Source organism: Meriones unguiculatus, chromosome 12 (assembly GCF_030254825.1).
Source record: "Meriones unguiculatus strain TT.TT164.6M chromosome 12, Bangor_MerUng_6.1, whole genome shotgun sequence".
Taxonomy (NCBI): domain Eukaryota; kingdom Metazoa; phylum Chordata; class Mammalia; order Rodentia; family Muridae; genus Meriones; species Meriones unguiculatus.
In genome coordinates, this window is record NC_083360.1 from 85,420,524 (window position 1) to 85,433,222 (window position 12,699).

Sequence of the window (12,699 nt, forward strand, 5' to 3'; positions counted from 1 at the left end):
GTTTGACGTGAAAATGGCACCCAAGGAGCAGCTGCACACTGGCTGTTCATTCATTCATTCATTCATTCATTCATTCACTAATTTGTGCATTCATTCAGCCACTTCTGTACCAAGCTGGGAGCTTAGAGCAGGGAGCTGGGCCCCCTGAAAAGAGATCTCAGTCCCGGCACATGGTATGAGGGCTTATAGAAGCCTACCTCTCAGGTACAGGGATGAGTGAAAGAGCAGGAAGTGTGGGGCCCCAGTGATGCCGCTTGAGCGGTGGCCAGCCTCAGCAATGTCCCTTTCAGCTGGGTCTCTGTGCATAAGGTGGGGGCTATCCATGCTCGGTCCATGCAAGCCTTGTGACAGTTTTGCTTAACCATGGACGGTCCAACAGGCTGGAGTGGCCAAAGCATGGGCATTATGTGGGCATCAAAGAGCCTCAACTTTACAATAAGCGCACTGGAGACTTGGAACAGCACAAGCAAGTCAGTTTATTTTATGATGTTGCAAGGCTACAGCCTAGAATGGCAGGTTGGACTAGTGAGTGCAGACAGCATTTATAAACCCCAACATATGACCTACCCTCCCTGTTGTGAATAATCAGGAGGGCACAATCTTAGAGGCCGTCAAGGTCTTATCTGTCCCTCTGTCTTTTACATGTGTGTCTCTTTCTCAACAAAACCTTTTTGTGGACTCATCTGTTTTATGGCCTGTTTATTTGGAGGCTTATCAGATCTGTGCAGTCAAGCTTGGCTATGAGCAATTTTCTGTTATAAACTTGTAGTATGGGTGGGGGGGAGGTAGCTGAGCAGAGTTTGGGTAGGGGTGTGCAGATCGGCAGGCATGAGCAGAGGGCCGGTGTTTTCTGTTCGGTTTTCACTAGGCCTAAGTTGGCTCAAGGCACCTTTGAAAATGAATCATCATATTTTCCTTACAGGGGCCGGGGCACAGTACTGGGGAGAGGGGAGAGCCAATACAAGCCAGTGTTTCTGTTCATCCCTCCAGCAGTGGGGTGCCATCAGGGAATTACCCAGGAAAGTGAGCTGTTTTAATAGCATCTAAAACCCGTGTCTTGCTGGTGCACGCCTTTAATCCCAGCTCTCGGGAGGCAGAAGCAGGCAGACCTCTGTGGATTCAAGGCCAACCCGGTCCAGGACAACCAAGGCTACACAGAGAAACCCTGTCTCAAATAAAAACTGAAAAACTAAAATAAAACCTGTCCCTTGGTGTCTTGGGGGACAGTGAGTGAAGTGATTTCCATGCAGGCGTGAGGACCTGAGATTGAGTTTTCAGTGCTCACACATGTAAGGCAGGCATGTGGGTGGGCATCTGTACCTCTCCAGCTCTGGGGCCGTTTGTGTTCAGACACAGGAGTCTGGGGGCTGAATGGCCACCAGTCAACCTGATGAACTCCGGTTCAGTGAGAGACCCGTGAGGTGGCTCAGCAGGAAAAGGCACCTGCTACCAAGACTGACAACTGAGTTTGATTTCTGGGACTCTCGAGGAGTCTCAAATCCTGAGGCTTGTCCTCTTCAGACACATGTGTCCATACATGGACACAAAAAATAAAATAAAGGGGAACATAAATTAAAAAAATAAGTGGAGAATGGTTGATGAATGGAGAATGAAATGTTGGCTTCTGGCCTCCATATGCACGCTTGAACACACACACACACACACACACTAAATAAATTAATTAAAACCTATCAGTAAGAGGCAAGGCAGCTTGTTGGATACTGTGACACTGTAGATTTTGTAGCACGACATTTATGGAATGCTTCACCGTTGTGCCACCTCAGGGGCTCTGTGAAGGCTCGCATGGCCTTGGAGAGGACCCAGGCTGGTAGGAGGCTGGGAAAGATGGACAGGTGGGTTGTACAGGGCAGGAGCAGGGCACTGCAGGAGGGCTCCTGGCCACTGAAGGATCAGGGCAAGCTCGGGGCCTGGAGCGTGCACAGCAGCCTTGGGGGCTGGCTTCCAAGAGGGTCTTGGCTGCAGGCCAGAGTTTGTTTTCAGCAGGAGGAATACTCTGGATTTCTTTATGTGAAGAGGGACTTTGAAGACGGCTGTAGAATAAGGATCCAGCCCAGGCTCTTCTGCAAGCTCGCCAACAGAAGGTCCATTCGTAAAGGTTCATGCAGAAGAGAAGCCATGGCACTCTTGAGCATTATCAGGGGGTGGGGGGGGGTGTAAGAGGGGGTTGGACCTGTGAACTTTCCACCCGTGCCAATGCGCACTCCTGTAAGCCCTTATCAGCCTTTCTCATTCTAGCCCATTCTGTCTACCACCACTCTTGGACCTGGTATGGGTGGTCACATAAGCCCAGGAGCACAGAGAGGCGAAGCTGCTTGCCTGTCATCCCACCGGTTTTTAAGAGCCAGGAGTTCAAGGTAGACAGGGCTACTCTAACCCTCCTGAAGCCTTGCCCTCTCAGCCAGGCCTCCTCAGGTGGGAAGCTAGAGCCTGGCAGGTTCCACAGAAGGCAAGCAGGAGGTGGCTGGCATGTGTTCCTTTCTTGTTTATTGGTCCCTCCCTTCATAAAGGAGCAGGTGCCATAGCCACCGCCCAAACAATTCTCTATAAGGTATTCCAGGAAGATACAGGCCTGGGGCCTGGGCCAAGCTGACTCACGCCTGGCTCCAGGCTGCAGAGCAAGAGACAGCTCAGCAACCAGTGCCAATATTTGCCCTGGCCCCGCCTCTCTGGCCCCAGCCCCAAGATCAAGGCTCTAAATACAACAGGTTCTTTGCTGTGCAAACATGAAGGGCTAGATGAATGGAATTTAAAGTGGCTCCAGCTGGGCCCCAGGGTTCAGGCTGAAAATCTGCTCTGGTTTAAGCGCCTGCCATCTCTGTTTGCCCGGGGCTCTCCTTTCATCCTTAAACCCACAGAACCACATTTGCTAGCACCCGCAGAAGGCTCTGGCAGGCTTTTTACAAGAGGACGCTACAGAGAGGACAGAGGTTAGTCCAGAGCTGCAGTGCCCAGTGGCTAACACGCAGTTCTGAGGGCCACACCAACTCCAGAGCCATATACAAGTAACGTCTATGCCCCAAAGTCCTTTGTTTCTCTTTTTCTTTGGAGACATGGTCTCATGTAACCCAAGGTGGCTTCAAACTCACTATGTATTCAAGTTTGGCATGAGTCTTTACATCACACACACAAGAAGTAAATAAGACGATAAAAGAATTATCAACGGGTCCACCCTGGACCCGACCACCAAGAAAGACATCCAAGTACCTGCCCTACCCCTGCAGCAAATATGATGATGGAGAGATGGGGAAGATGGAGTAGCTGGTGAAGAGATGGGAGAGAAAGCAAACCAAAGTGGTTCACGCACTGGAGAGAAGTGGAACTGGAAAGGCAATGGCAGTGAGGAACGGGCAAACGGGCAAATATGAGGAGCCTGCACAGCCACCTGAGGCCCTGGTGATGCTCAGGCTCAGGCCGCTGCCACCGACCATGTCTGTGGCCCTACCTCAGCTGGGGTCGATGCTGATGGTGTTGCCACCAAAGGCCGTTTGGATGTCAGTGGTCTGGGCTGTTTGAGACCACATTGATGTCCCAGGGCTGTGCTGATGTGTGTGGTGGAGGGAGAGAGGGGTGGCAAATTGACTGAATGGCCTGTGTCTGAGGCCATGTTACCACCAAAGGCCATGTGGGTGTCCCTGATCTGGGCTGCTGCTTGGGGCCATGGTGATGTCAGAGCACTGAGCTGAACCAGCCCTGCCCTTTGCTGGCTGCACTTTCAGGAGAGCTGGCCCCGCCTCTTGCCTAGGTAGCATGGGAGAGCTGGCTCTGGTAACATGGGTTCAGGAGAGTTGTCCCCACCCCTCATCTGACAAGTGATGGCACGTTCTCCTCGTTGAAGATCACCAATTCGAGCCGCCAACTGAGGGCTGAATTTCTGTACACCAGCCCTGCCAAAGAGCCACTCAGTCTCTGCATAAAGCTGTCCCTCCTGACAGCTCTGGGAAGTTGATTCTCCCCAATCTTCCCTGACTAGGTCTCCATCCAGAAAACGTGTCTGGTCCCTCCTTTCCTGGAAACCCTTCCTCTGCAACCTGGGGACCACCTCCTCAGAGGGATCGCAAGCTGCATGGTCCCAAAGCCTTTGGCTGCTCCTTATGGGGTCAGAGTTTAGCGACCTAAACAAGCCTGGAGGTAGAGTTGGACATGGTGAGCTCCCTTCGTCTTGTTTCCTATGAGCTACTGTTGAGCTGGCATGTACTACTGTCCTGAAAGGTAAGGGCAGATGTGATTGGAGCGCGGGTGGCCAGAGACTGCTTTCTTCTAGGGCTTGTTCCCCATGGCATACCTCAGTCTGTTGTGACACTAAGACAGCCTGCCCCCACCACCATCAGGTTCTCTTTTGACTGCCTTCTCTACTTCCGGTCAAAGTATCCACATCTGTCTCCCTTGCCCTTTCTGAGCCCACCTGCCATTTGATCATCCTTTTCCTCTGTTTCCACCATGGTACACTGTCCTGTTTTCCTCTGTTTGAACATTCCTTCTCACCCCATCCTCCGCTTTCCTTTAAATATGGCCTTCTAGCGCCCCATCCTTAGCCACCTGTTCGCCAGCATCTATTTGAGGGACTCCTTTCTTCTACCTGGAATGTGATCATAACTATAGATCCTCTTCCCGGACTGCGGGGGGCAGGGCCTCCCTTCCAAACCCACAGTGTTGACCGTCTAACTGCAGGTTCTCAGCCTGAAAGCTGTTCTTCTGCCTGATTTTATTCTCACCTCTGGCTTCGGCTCTTCCAGACCCATCGTTCTCTTAATTAAGAGACCACTGATGGGGCGGAGTCCCCTCTGCTCCACCAGGAAACTCCCCAGCTTCTGTGGCCATCTCTTCTGCCTCTTTACCACTGAGCAGAGCCTGCCTGGAGGCAGGTGCTTCACCAAGAGGACTGGGTGAATAAGCATGTGCTCTTCTGCATCCCTCTGCCTCATCTCACCTCTTACCTGGACCCTCTCTGGACAGCCCTCCACATCAGCTTCGGAGGCACCTTTCTGAAACACAGATCCCTTTTCGCAGCCTAAGGTCTTCAGCAATCTATGATTTCCAAGATAAAGGCCTTTCCTGAAAGGATCCTGGTTGACTGCTCTAGCTTTCTCAGGCAACTCTTCTCAACTCCCGTCAGCTTCCCCCACCCACAGCTCCCCTCAGCTTCACTCGTGGAAACGTTGTCACTAATTTCCACACTCCATAGACCCCTGAAGGCTGGGGCCCTCTCCTTTGTCACTTGCTAAGCTTACATTCATCCTTCAAACCCGCTTGGGCATCATTACCATTACCATTTGGGAAACATTCTCACGGCTCTTGTTACCCACCGGAACATCTTGCTGTGGACTCAGTTCTCAAAGCATGCAGAAATCACAGCACTGGCTGCATTCAGCTGAATGCAGAAAGTCACCTGTCTCTTACTTGAGGGCAGGAATTGTCTCAATGTCTCTGTCTACCTGGGCCCATGACAGGGGCCCTCAATAACTATAAAGGCATGACTGTGCTGGTCAGGTTTCTCCAGAGAAGCAAAATTAACAGGCATGTCTCTGTGTGTATTTCTGTCTGCTCACCCATGGCCTGTCCATGTCCATCCATCCATCTATCTGTATTATGTATCTCTACATACCTGAGAGGCTTCTTTTAATGACCTGGCCTGTGCACATATGGGGGATGAGAAGTTTGAAGTTAGGGCAAGCCAACAGGCTGCAACTCTCCCTTCTTCATGGGGTCTTGGTCTTTTCTCTCAAAGCTGATTGCATGATATGCATATTTTGAAGGGTAATCCGTTTTACTAATTTCAGTGTTAAGCTCATATTTTAAAAAGGGGCTAATATTTAGGAATATGTGTATGATATACACACAAAAATATATAAGGTATATTAAAATATGTAACAAACTTTAAAAAGACTCCTAAATTTGAAAGAGAACAAAGAGGCACACATGGGAGAGTTTGAAGGGAAGAAAGAAAAGGGGGGAAATGATGTAATTATAATCTCAAAAACAAAATTGGGGCTGGAGTAAGCACCTGCTTAATGTCTGAGGCCCTGAATTTGATCCAAAGTAACAAACAATGTATTTTCAAAGCAACATATAAGCTGGTGTTTGACCACATCTGGGCACCCTATCTGAGTCTCCATGACTAGAGATTGACAACCATGACGAACCTTGGCTTCCCTATCTATAAAACAAATAGGTATCATGTTCTAGGAGTCTACAAAGACATCATTACTGGCAATATCTAGGCCAGGCTTGCACTTACAATCTGTCATTCAATTTCTATAGTTCTGTCAAGGTTGTTCACTGTTAGCTTCATTTTACAGATGAGGAGGGCAAGGCAGTGAGGAAAAGAGATTTACTGAGTAGCAGAAAGATGCACTAGAATGGATTTTCGGATTCTTGGCCTGGAACTGATGCATCTGGGTTTGATCCGGAAAGCTTGGGAGAAAGGAAACTGACAGAATCAGGAGCTAACCTTAAAGCTCCTGTGTTATAGAGGCACCCAGATATCAGGATAGGCCTGGAACTATTTGTTTGTTTATTAGTGTGTATAAGTATACGAGTACAGGCATGTTTATGCCATTGTGTACATGTGGAAGTCAAAGAGCAGCTCACAGGAATCAATTCTATCCTGGTACTTTGTGGGATCTAAGGTTCAAGCTCAGGTCGTTAGTCTAGCACACAAGCATCTGCCTGTAGTCATAGGTTATTGTGTAATTCAAATGCTGATTTCTGTAGGCCCCTCACCTCCAGTATCTGTTTGCAATCCTTGTTCTGAGACTCTCCTGTATCAATGCTGTATAAACTCTGCTCCCCAATTGATATGCCAATAAAACAGTTTATAGCTAGTTGCTGAGCAGGAGGGAGAATAGGGCTGGACTTCCTGCCAGCCAGGGGAGGCGGAGTTAGACGAGGAAGTAGGGGATGCAGCCAGAGGAGAGGTCCAGAGAGATAAAGAGAAGGAGCTGGAGCAGGAAAGCTACAAAGTGCAACAATTTCTAGGATGTTTGCTGGGGGGGAAACCAGATTAGTTTAGAGAGTTAAGACTAGATTAATAACTGCTCAGTTCTTGTGCTATTAAAATAATATACTAGAGTGTGTTAATATAGATATATAATATAATGTGTTAATATAATAGTCTCAAGTATTTGTGTGATAGCTAAGAGAAATGGAGAAACAAACATAGTTTTATAAAAATAACTTTAACTCCTGCCTGACGAGCTTCTCTAATAGAGAGAATACAAGAATAACCAGGTCTTGACACCTGGCAGATCAGAACTACTAACTTGGAGCCTAGTATAATTTCCAAGAAGTAAAGGTGGCAGACACGTACGTAAAGCCAGAAAATCTGAGCTACTGCTCTCTGCTTGCTTGGGAGTCACATAGGACAGAATGTGCTCACACAAATCTATCCTGGAGCTAGGCCTCCATGTCTCTGCCAGACAGCGGCTGCCAAAAGCTTCCAGCGGAAGGACTAGGAACAGCATAGCTTCTAGTGAGGTGTTCTATTTACCCGACTTGGTATGATTTATTTTTTTAATCGTTTATTTATTATGTATACAGTATTCTGCCTGCATGTGGGGCTGCATGCCAGAAGAGGGCACCAGATCTCATTACAGATGGTTGTGAGCCATCGTGTGGTTGCTGGGAATTGAACTCGGGACCTTTGAAAGATGGACAGTGCTCTTAACCTCTGAACCGTCTGTCCAGCCATGATTGTTTCTTTACAATATTCCAGAAAAAATTAGGTTTAACCCTAAAAGGGCATCAGAGGAAGCATCAGATCAGAAAGCAGTCAGCAAGCCACCTGTGCCAGGCTTGTCCAGAAGCCAGACTCCCAGACTTCATCACGATTGGAAAAGGAGGTGGTTGAGTGGTTAAAGCCAAGGCCTGCTTGTCTTTAAATTTAAATGCCTTCTGGCTTTCTCCTGTGTTTCTCTGCCTCTTGGGGTCTGGTGGTGGTGGTAGGGTGACCCACTTCCCTGCTAGCTTTCATGTCATCTAGTCCCTCACTTCCATCACCAGGTGCTTTAGCTACTGATTCTGACCCTTTGCCTTCTCTTGATAAGGATCCTTGAGATTACACTGGGCCTTCTGCCCTAGTGGATAATCTGGGATAATCTCTTCCAGGGCCTGGATGTGGCTCAATGCCAAAGCGCTTGTTTAGCATGCACAGGCCTTGGCTTTTACCCCCAACACCGTAAAAGAAAAACCTTCTTGAATTCCTAAGTCATATCAACACACTCTGTTCTTTCGAAACATACCACAGATTTTGTGGGAAGCTGATGCTCGGCTTCTACCAAGGGCATAATATACATGTCACTCTGTGCTTAGTCTACTTTTGAATAGGTTTTAACACAAATCGTGGAAGGAGGGGTTGGAGATGCCTGAGAGGCTAAGGGCACAGGTTCTTCCAGAGGACCCCAGTTTAGCTGCCAACACCCACATTACATGGCTCACAACCATCGTCACTCCATCACCCTCTCCTGACCTCAGTAGGCACCGGGCATGCATGAAGTGCACTCACATGCATGCAGGCAGATAGTCCTACACATAAAGTAACCAATCAATGGTAGGAGAATGGATCCTTCTTACTACCACACAACTGCACTCACACTTGTCACACGTACATCCAATACCCAACAGTACAACAATCAAATTTAAGAAAGAAAAACAAATAGTAAACAACCACAAAGAAAATTTAAGATTAAAAAATTGCTTATCCTAAGGGTCAGGGATATAGCTCAATGATAAAACATTTGCCTGGCATACATCATGGATTTGATCCATGGTTTTCTCTAGGAAGTTAAAAAAAAACAAACACAAAAAACAACAACCCTGAACCGCCAGGCTTTTTGGTCAAATACAAATGAATTACCCTACTAAATTCTACTGATCTTTTTTTTTTTTTTAAACCAGTGTAGGAAGTTGATTGCGTGTACTACAAGGACCACTGAGCAGGCAGGGACAAGAATACCACCTGTAGGCTGGCCATAAGTTCTTGACCTTTTTTTCCTCAACCACTAAAATAAAGCCTACACTTTCACTTGAAAGGCCAAATGAACTGTTGTTCACTCACAAGAAACAGTTATTTAAAGGACTCATCAGTAGAGAAAAAATGAGACCCTTGGAACACCTTTAATCCCAGAGGCAGGAGGATCTTTGAGTTTGAGGCCAGCCTGGCGCAGAGTGATTCCAGGAAAGCCAGAGCTACACAGAAAAACCCTGTCTCAAAAAACCATCCCCAACCCCCACAAACAAACAAACTAAAAACAACCAAAACCAAAAATGGTTTATTGGGTGAAACACTTTTCATAATGTATTTTTTTTAAATTTTATGTACATCAGTGTTTTGACTGCATGTATGTCTGTGTGAGGGTGTTGGATCCCCTGGAACAGGAGTTACAGACAGCTGTGAGCTGAAATTGAACCCGGGTCCTCTGGAAGAGCAGCTAGTGTTCCTAACCACTGAACCACCTCTCCAGTCCTGGTGTAAACACTCTCAGTGTATGCCTGTGGACCTGAGTTTGATTCCCAGGATCCACATAAAAGATGAAAGAGAACTGATTTTACAAAGCTGCTCCCACATCTCCATGTGTGCCTAAAGACACACACACACATACACTCACGAGGACAGTATAACTCACAATTGGGAAGTCTTAGTCCACAGTTGCTTGACAGAGCTTTTAGGCATGTAGTGAGGCAGGATATCAAGGCAAGAAGAGTATGTAACATAAAAGTATGTTAAACATACAGGAGTATGTGTATCAGGGCCCCAGACCTTAGCACAACTGACTCCATGATGTAAGTACCAAGCAAGCCATAAAACTTGGCACACGGCACTACCTGCCAGAATTAATACAAAGATGTAATCAAAGCCCGTAGTTCTGTGGGAGTCTCCAGTTCCACTTCTGGCCAACTGCTCTTGTTAGCTGAAGAATGTCAACCCAGAACCTCGGTGTATTTTTTTTTTCCCCTTAAAATCTCACCCCAAGAAAGGCTCCGTGCTACAATGGGATCTAGAACACCCAGTAATGTTGCCGGTTCAGTCCTGAAGACTACGCTCGAGCAGTCTTCTCTGTCGGCTACCCCACAGCACATGGCCTGAAAGCTGCATGAAATGAGCCAAGAACGCTTGCTTTTCTCACAGTTTCCAACTCTGACCCGTCGAGACAACAAACCCATAACAGGTTAATCTATTGACAAGACTGGTGCCAGTCACCTCCCATAGCCCGCCTAGGAGCCTCAGGGAGCCAGCCTTCAACACCTAACCCTTTTAAGATCATATACTTTTCGGGACTTTTAAGATCCTGAGCATAGTGTTGTGGTATCTACCGGTAACTCCAGGCTACACAACACAGTGAGACACAGAGTCTCAGAACACCAACACGAGAACCTCCAAGCCATGGTTTGCCTTGGCACGCATTTCACAGATCCGAGCTTTTGCTGTGACCCTTGGCTGGTGGTCATCTCTATGGTGTTAGCACCTTGAATATATCAGAATAGCAAAGGAAGCCAAAGACCCACCTTTAATCAAATCTTGACTCACCTTCATGGTTTCCAAATGTCCTATCAACATTTTTCAGGTTCTTGACGTGGTTTTCTCCCTTCCTTAGTTGTCTCTAAGTCTTGCTGTTAACACCCCTTTTAAAGATGGGTTTGACTAGAACAGTGGTCCTCGATCTGTGGGTTGCAACCTCTTCAAGGGTCACGTATCAGACATTTACAATTCCTAACAGTAGCACAGTTCCAGTTATAAAGTAGCAATGAAATGGTTGAGGGTCACCTCAACAGGAAAGGATCGAAACATTAGGAAGGTTGAAAACCACTGGTCGAAAGACACATCTAATGTAATTCACAAGCCAGAGTCACGCATGTCATCTACAGTTTTTAGTAGCTACATTAGATAAGTAAAAATACAGTCCCCACCCCCGCCCCTACACAGGGTTTCTCTGTGTAGCCCTGGCTGTCTTGGACTCACTTTGTAGAACAGGTTGGCCTTGAACTCAGAGATCTGCCTGCCTCTACCCCCCAGGGGCTGGGATTACAGGCATATACCACTGCTCCTTTTTTTTTTCTTTTTAAGATTTATTTATTTTATATGTATGAGTGCTCTATCTGCATGTGTGCCTGCATGCCAGAAGGCAGCATAAAATTCCAGTATAGATGATTGTGAGCTACCATGTGGTTGGTGGGAACTAAACTCAGATCTTCTGGAATAGCAGACAGTGCTCCTAACCTCTGAGCTATCTCTCCAACCCCCAAATAATTGATTTTTTACAAATTTTATATGTATTTGTGAAGTATCAAATGCCCTGGATCTGGAGTTCCAGACAATTGTGAGCTGCTGGGAGTTGAACTCAGGTCCTCAGGAAGAGCAGCCAGTGCTCTTAACTACTGAACCTTCTTTCCAACCTCCAGACTTAATATTTTTAAAAGCGTTTTTGTACCGTTTGAGACAGATTCTCACACAGAGTCCAGGCAGGCCTAGAACTCACTAGTTGAGAACCACCTTGAACTCTTCTCAATTCTCCAACCCAGCCTAACTAGTGCTGAGATTACAGGCATGTGCCACCAGCACTACTCCGAATATTTTCTATTGGCATTTTAGCACATCACCAACAGCTGAAAACATCTGCACTCATGCTTCTGGGACGGAAGTCTTTGCTAGCTAATGTCCAGTATTCACACAGGTAGGAGCTAGAGCCTCTGTGCTCTGTGCCCAGGCATCATCTGGGTGCTTGCTAGAAATGCTGATTCTTTTCTTTAATGTAGCCCAGGCTAGCCTGATTGTTAAGCTTCCACCTCCAAACCTAGACAGGCATATCCTGTGCTCAATTCTAATTTTTCTTTGGGGGGGAGGGGAAGGAACAGGATTTCTCTGTGTATTGTTGGCTGTCCTGGACCAGGCTGTCCTTGAACTCACAGTGAGCCACCTACCCTGCTGAGTGCTGCAACTAAAGGTGTGTGCTACCACAGCCAGCTGAAATTCTTAATCTTAAGCCCTACTCCAGGCCTGTTCAAGCTGACTCTTGCTAAACTGCCTCAAGTGCACAGTCCTCAAAAGGGTATCTGCTTTTTAACAGAGCCTCTGGGCACCAGGTACGGTGGCATACATCCAAACTCTGGCTAATTTGCCAGCCACCTGTCTTTGTAAACAAAAAATGTACTGGCAGGCAGCCATACTGATTTACTGTATATAGCTGGGTATTTGTAACAAAATTCCTGTGGCCTGAAAAACCTACAATATTTATCATTGGGTCTTTTCCAGAAAGTCTTGGGTTGGGCAAATCGTCTGTCCTGTTACTTGTGAGACTGCTGTGAATCACCTGGGTCTTATTGAATATACGCAGTGGCTGGGATTTCAACAGATGCTAACTACTGTTGAGAAGGTAACATGACAGAATTGGCTTTGCAGCCAACTAGAAAGGAGCGTAAACCGGAACTTGCACTTATAAGCTCTGTGACATTAAACATGCCACTTGACTTCAGTTGGATGTTCTTAGTTCTAAGTTTTGGCTAGTTTCACTGATGCTTGCTTTGAGACTAGGGCATGGCTCAGGGAAGCATTCAGTCAGTGGCAGCTTCATTCACATCCCTTTTCTGTCAGCTATTCCAAACTGTAGCAGGAACAGATCATGCCAAACTTGTTAGTTCACATGGTGCTACTTCCCGTGGCTTTAATCTGCAATCCACAAGCATAAC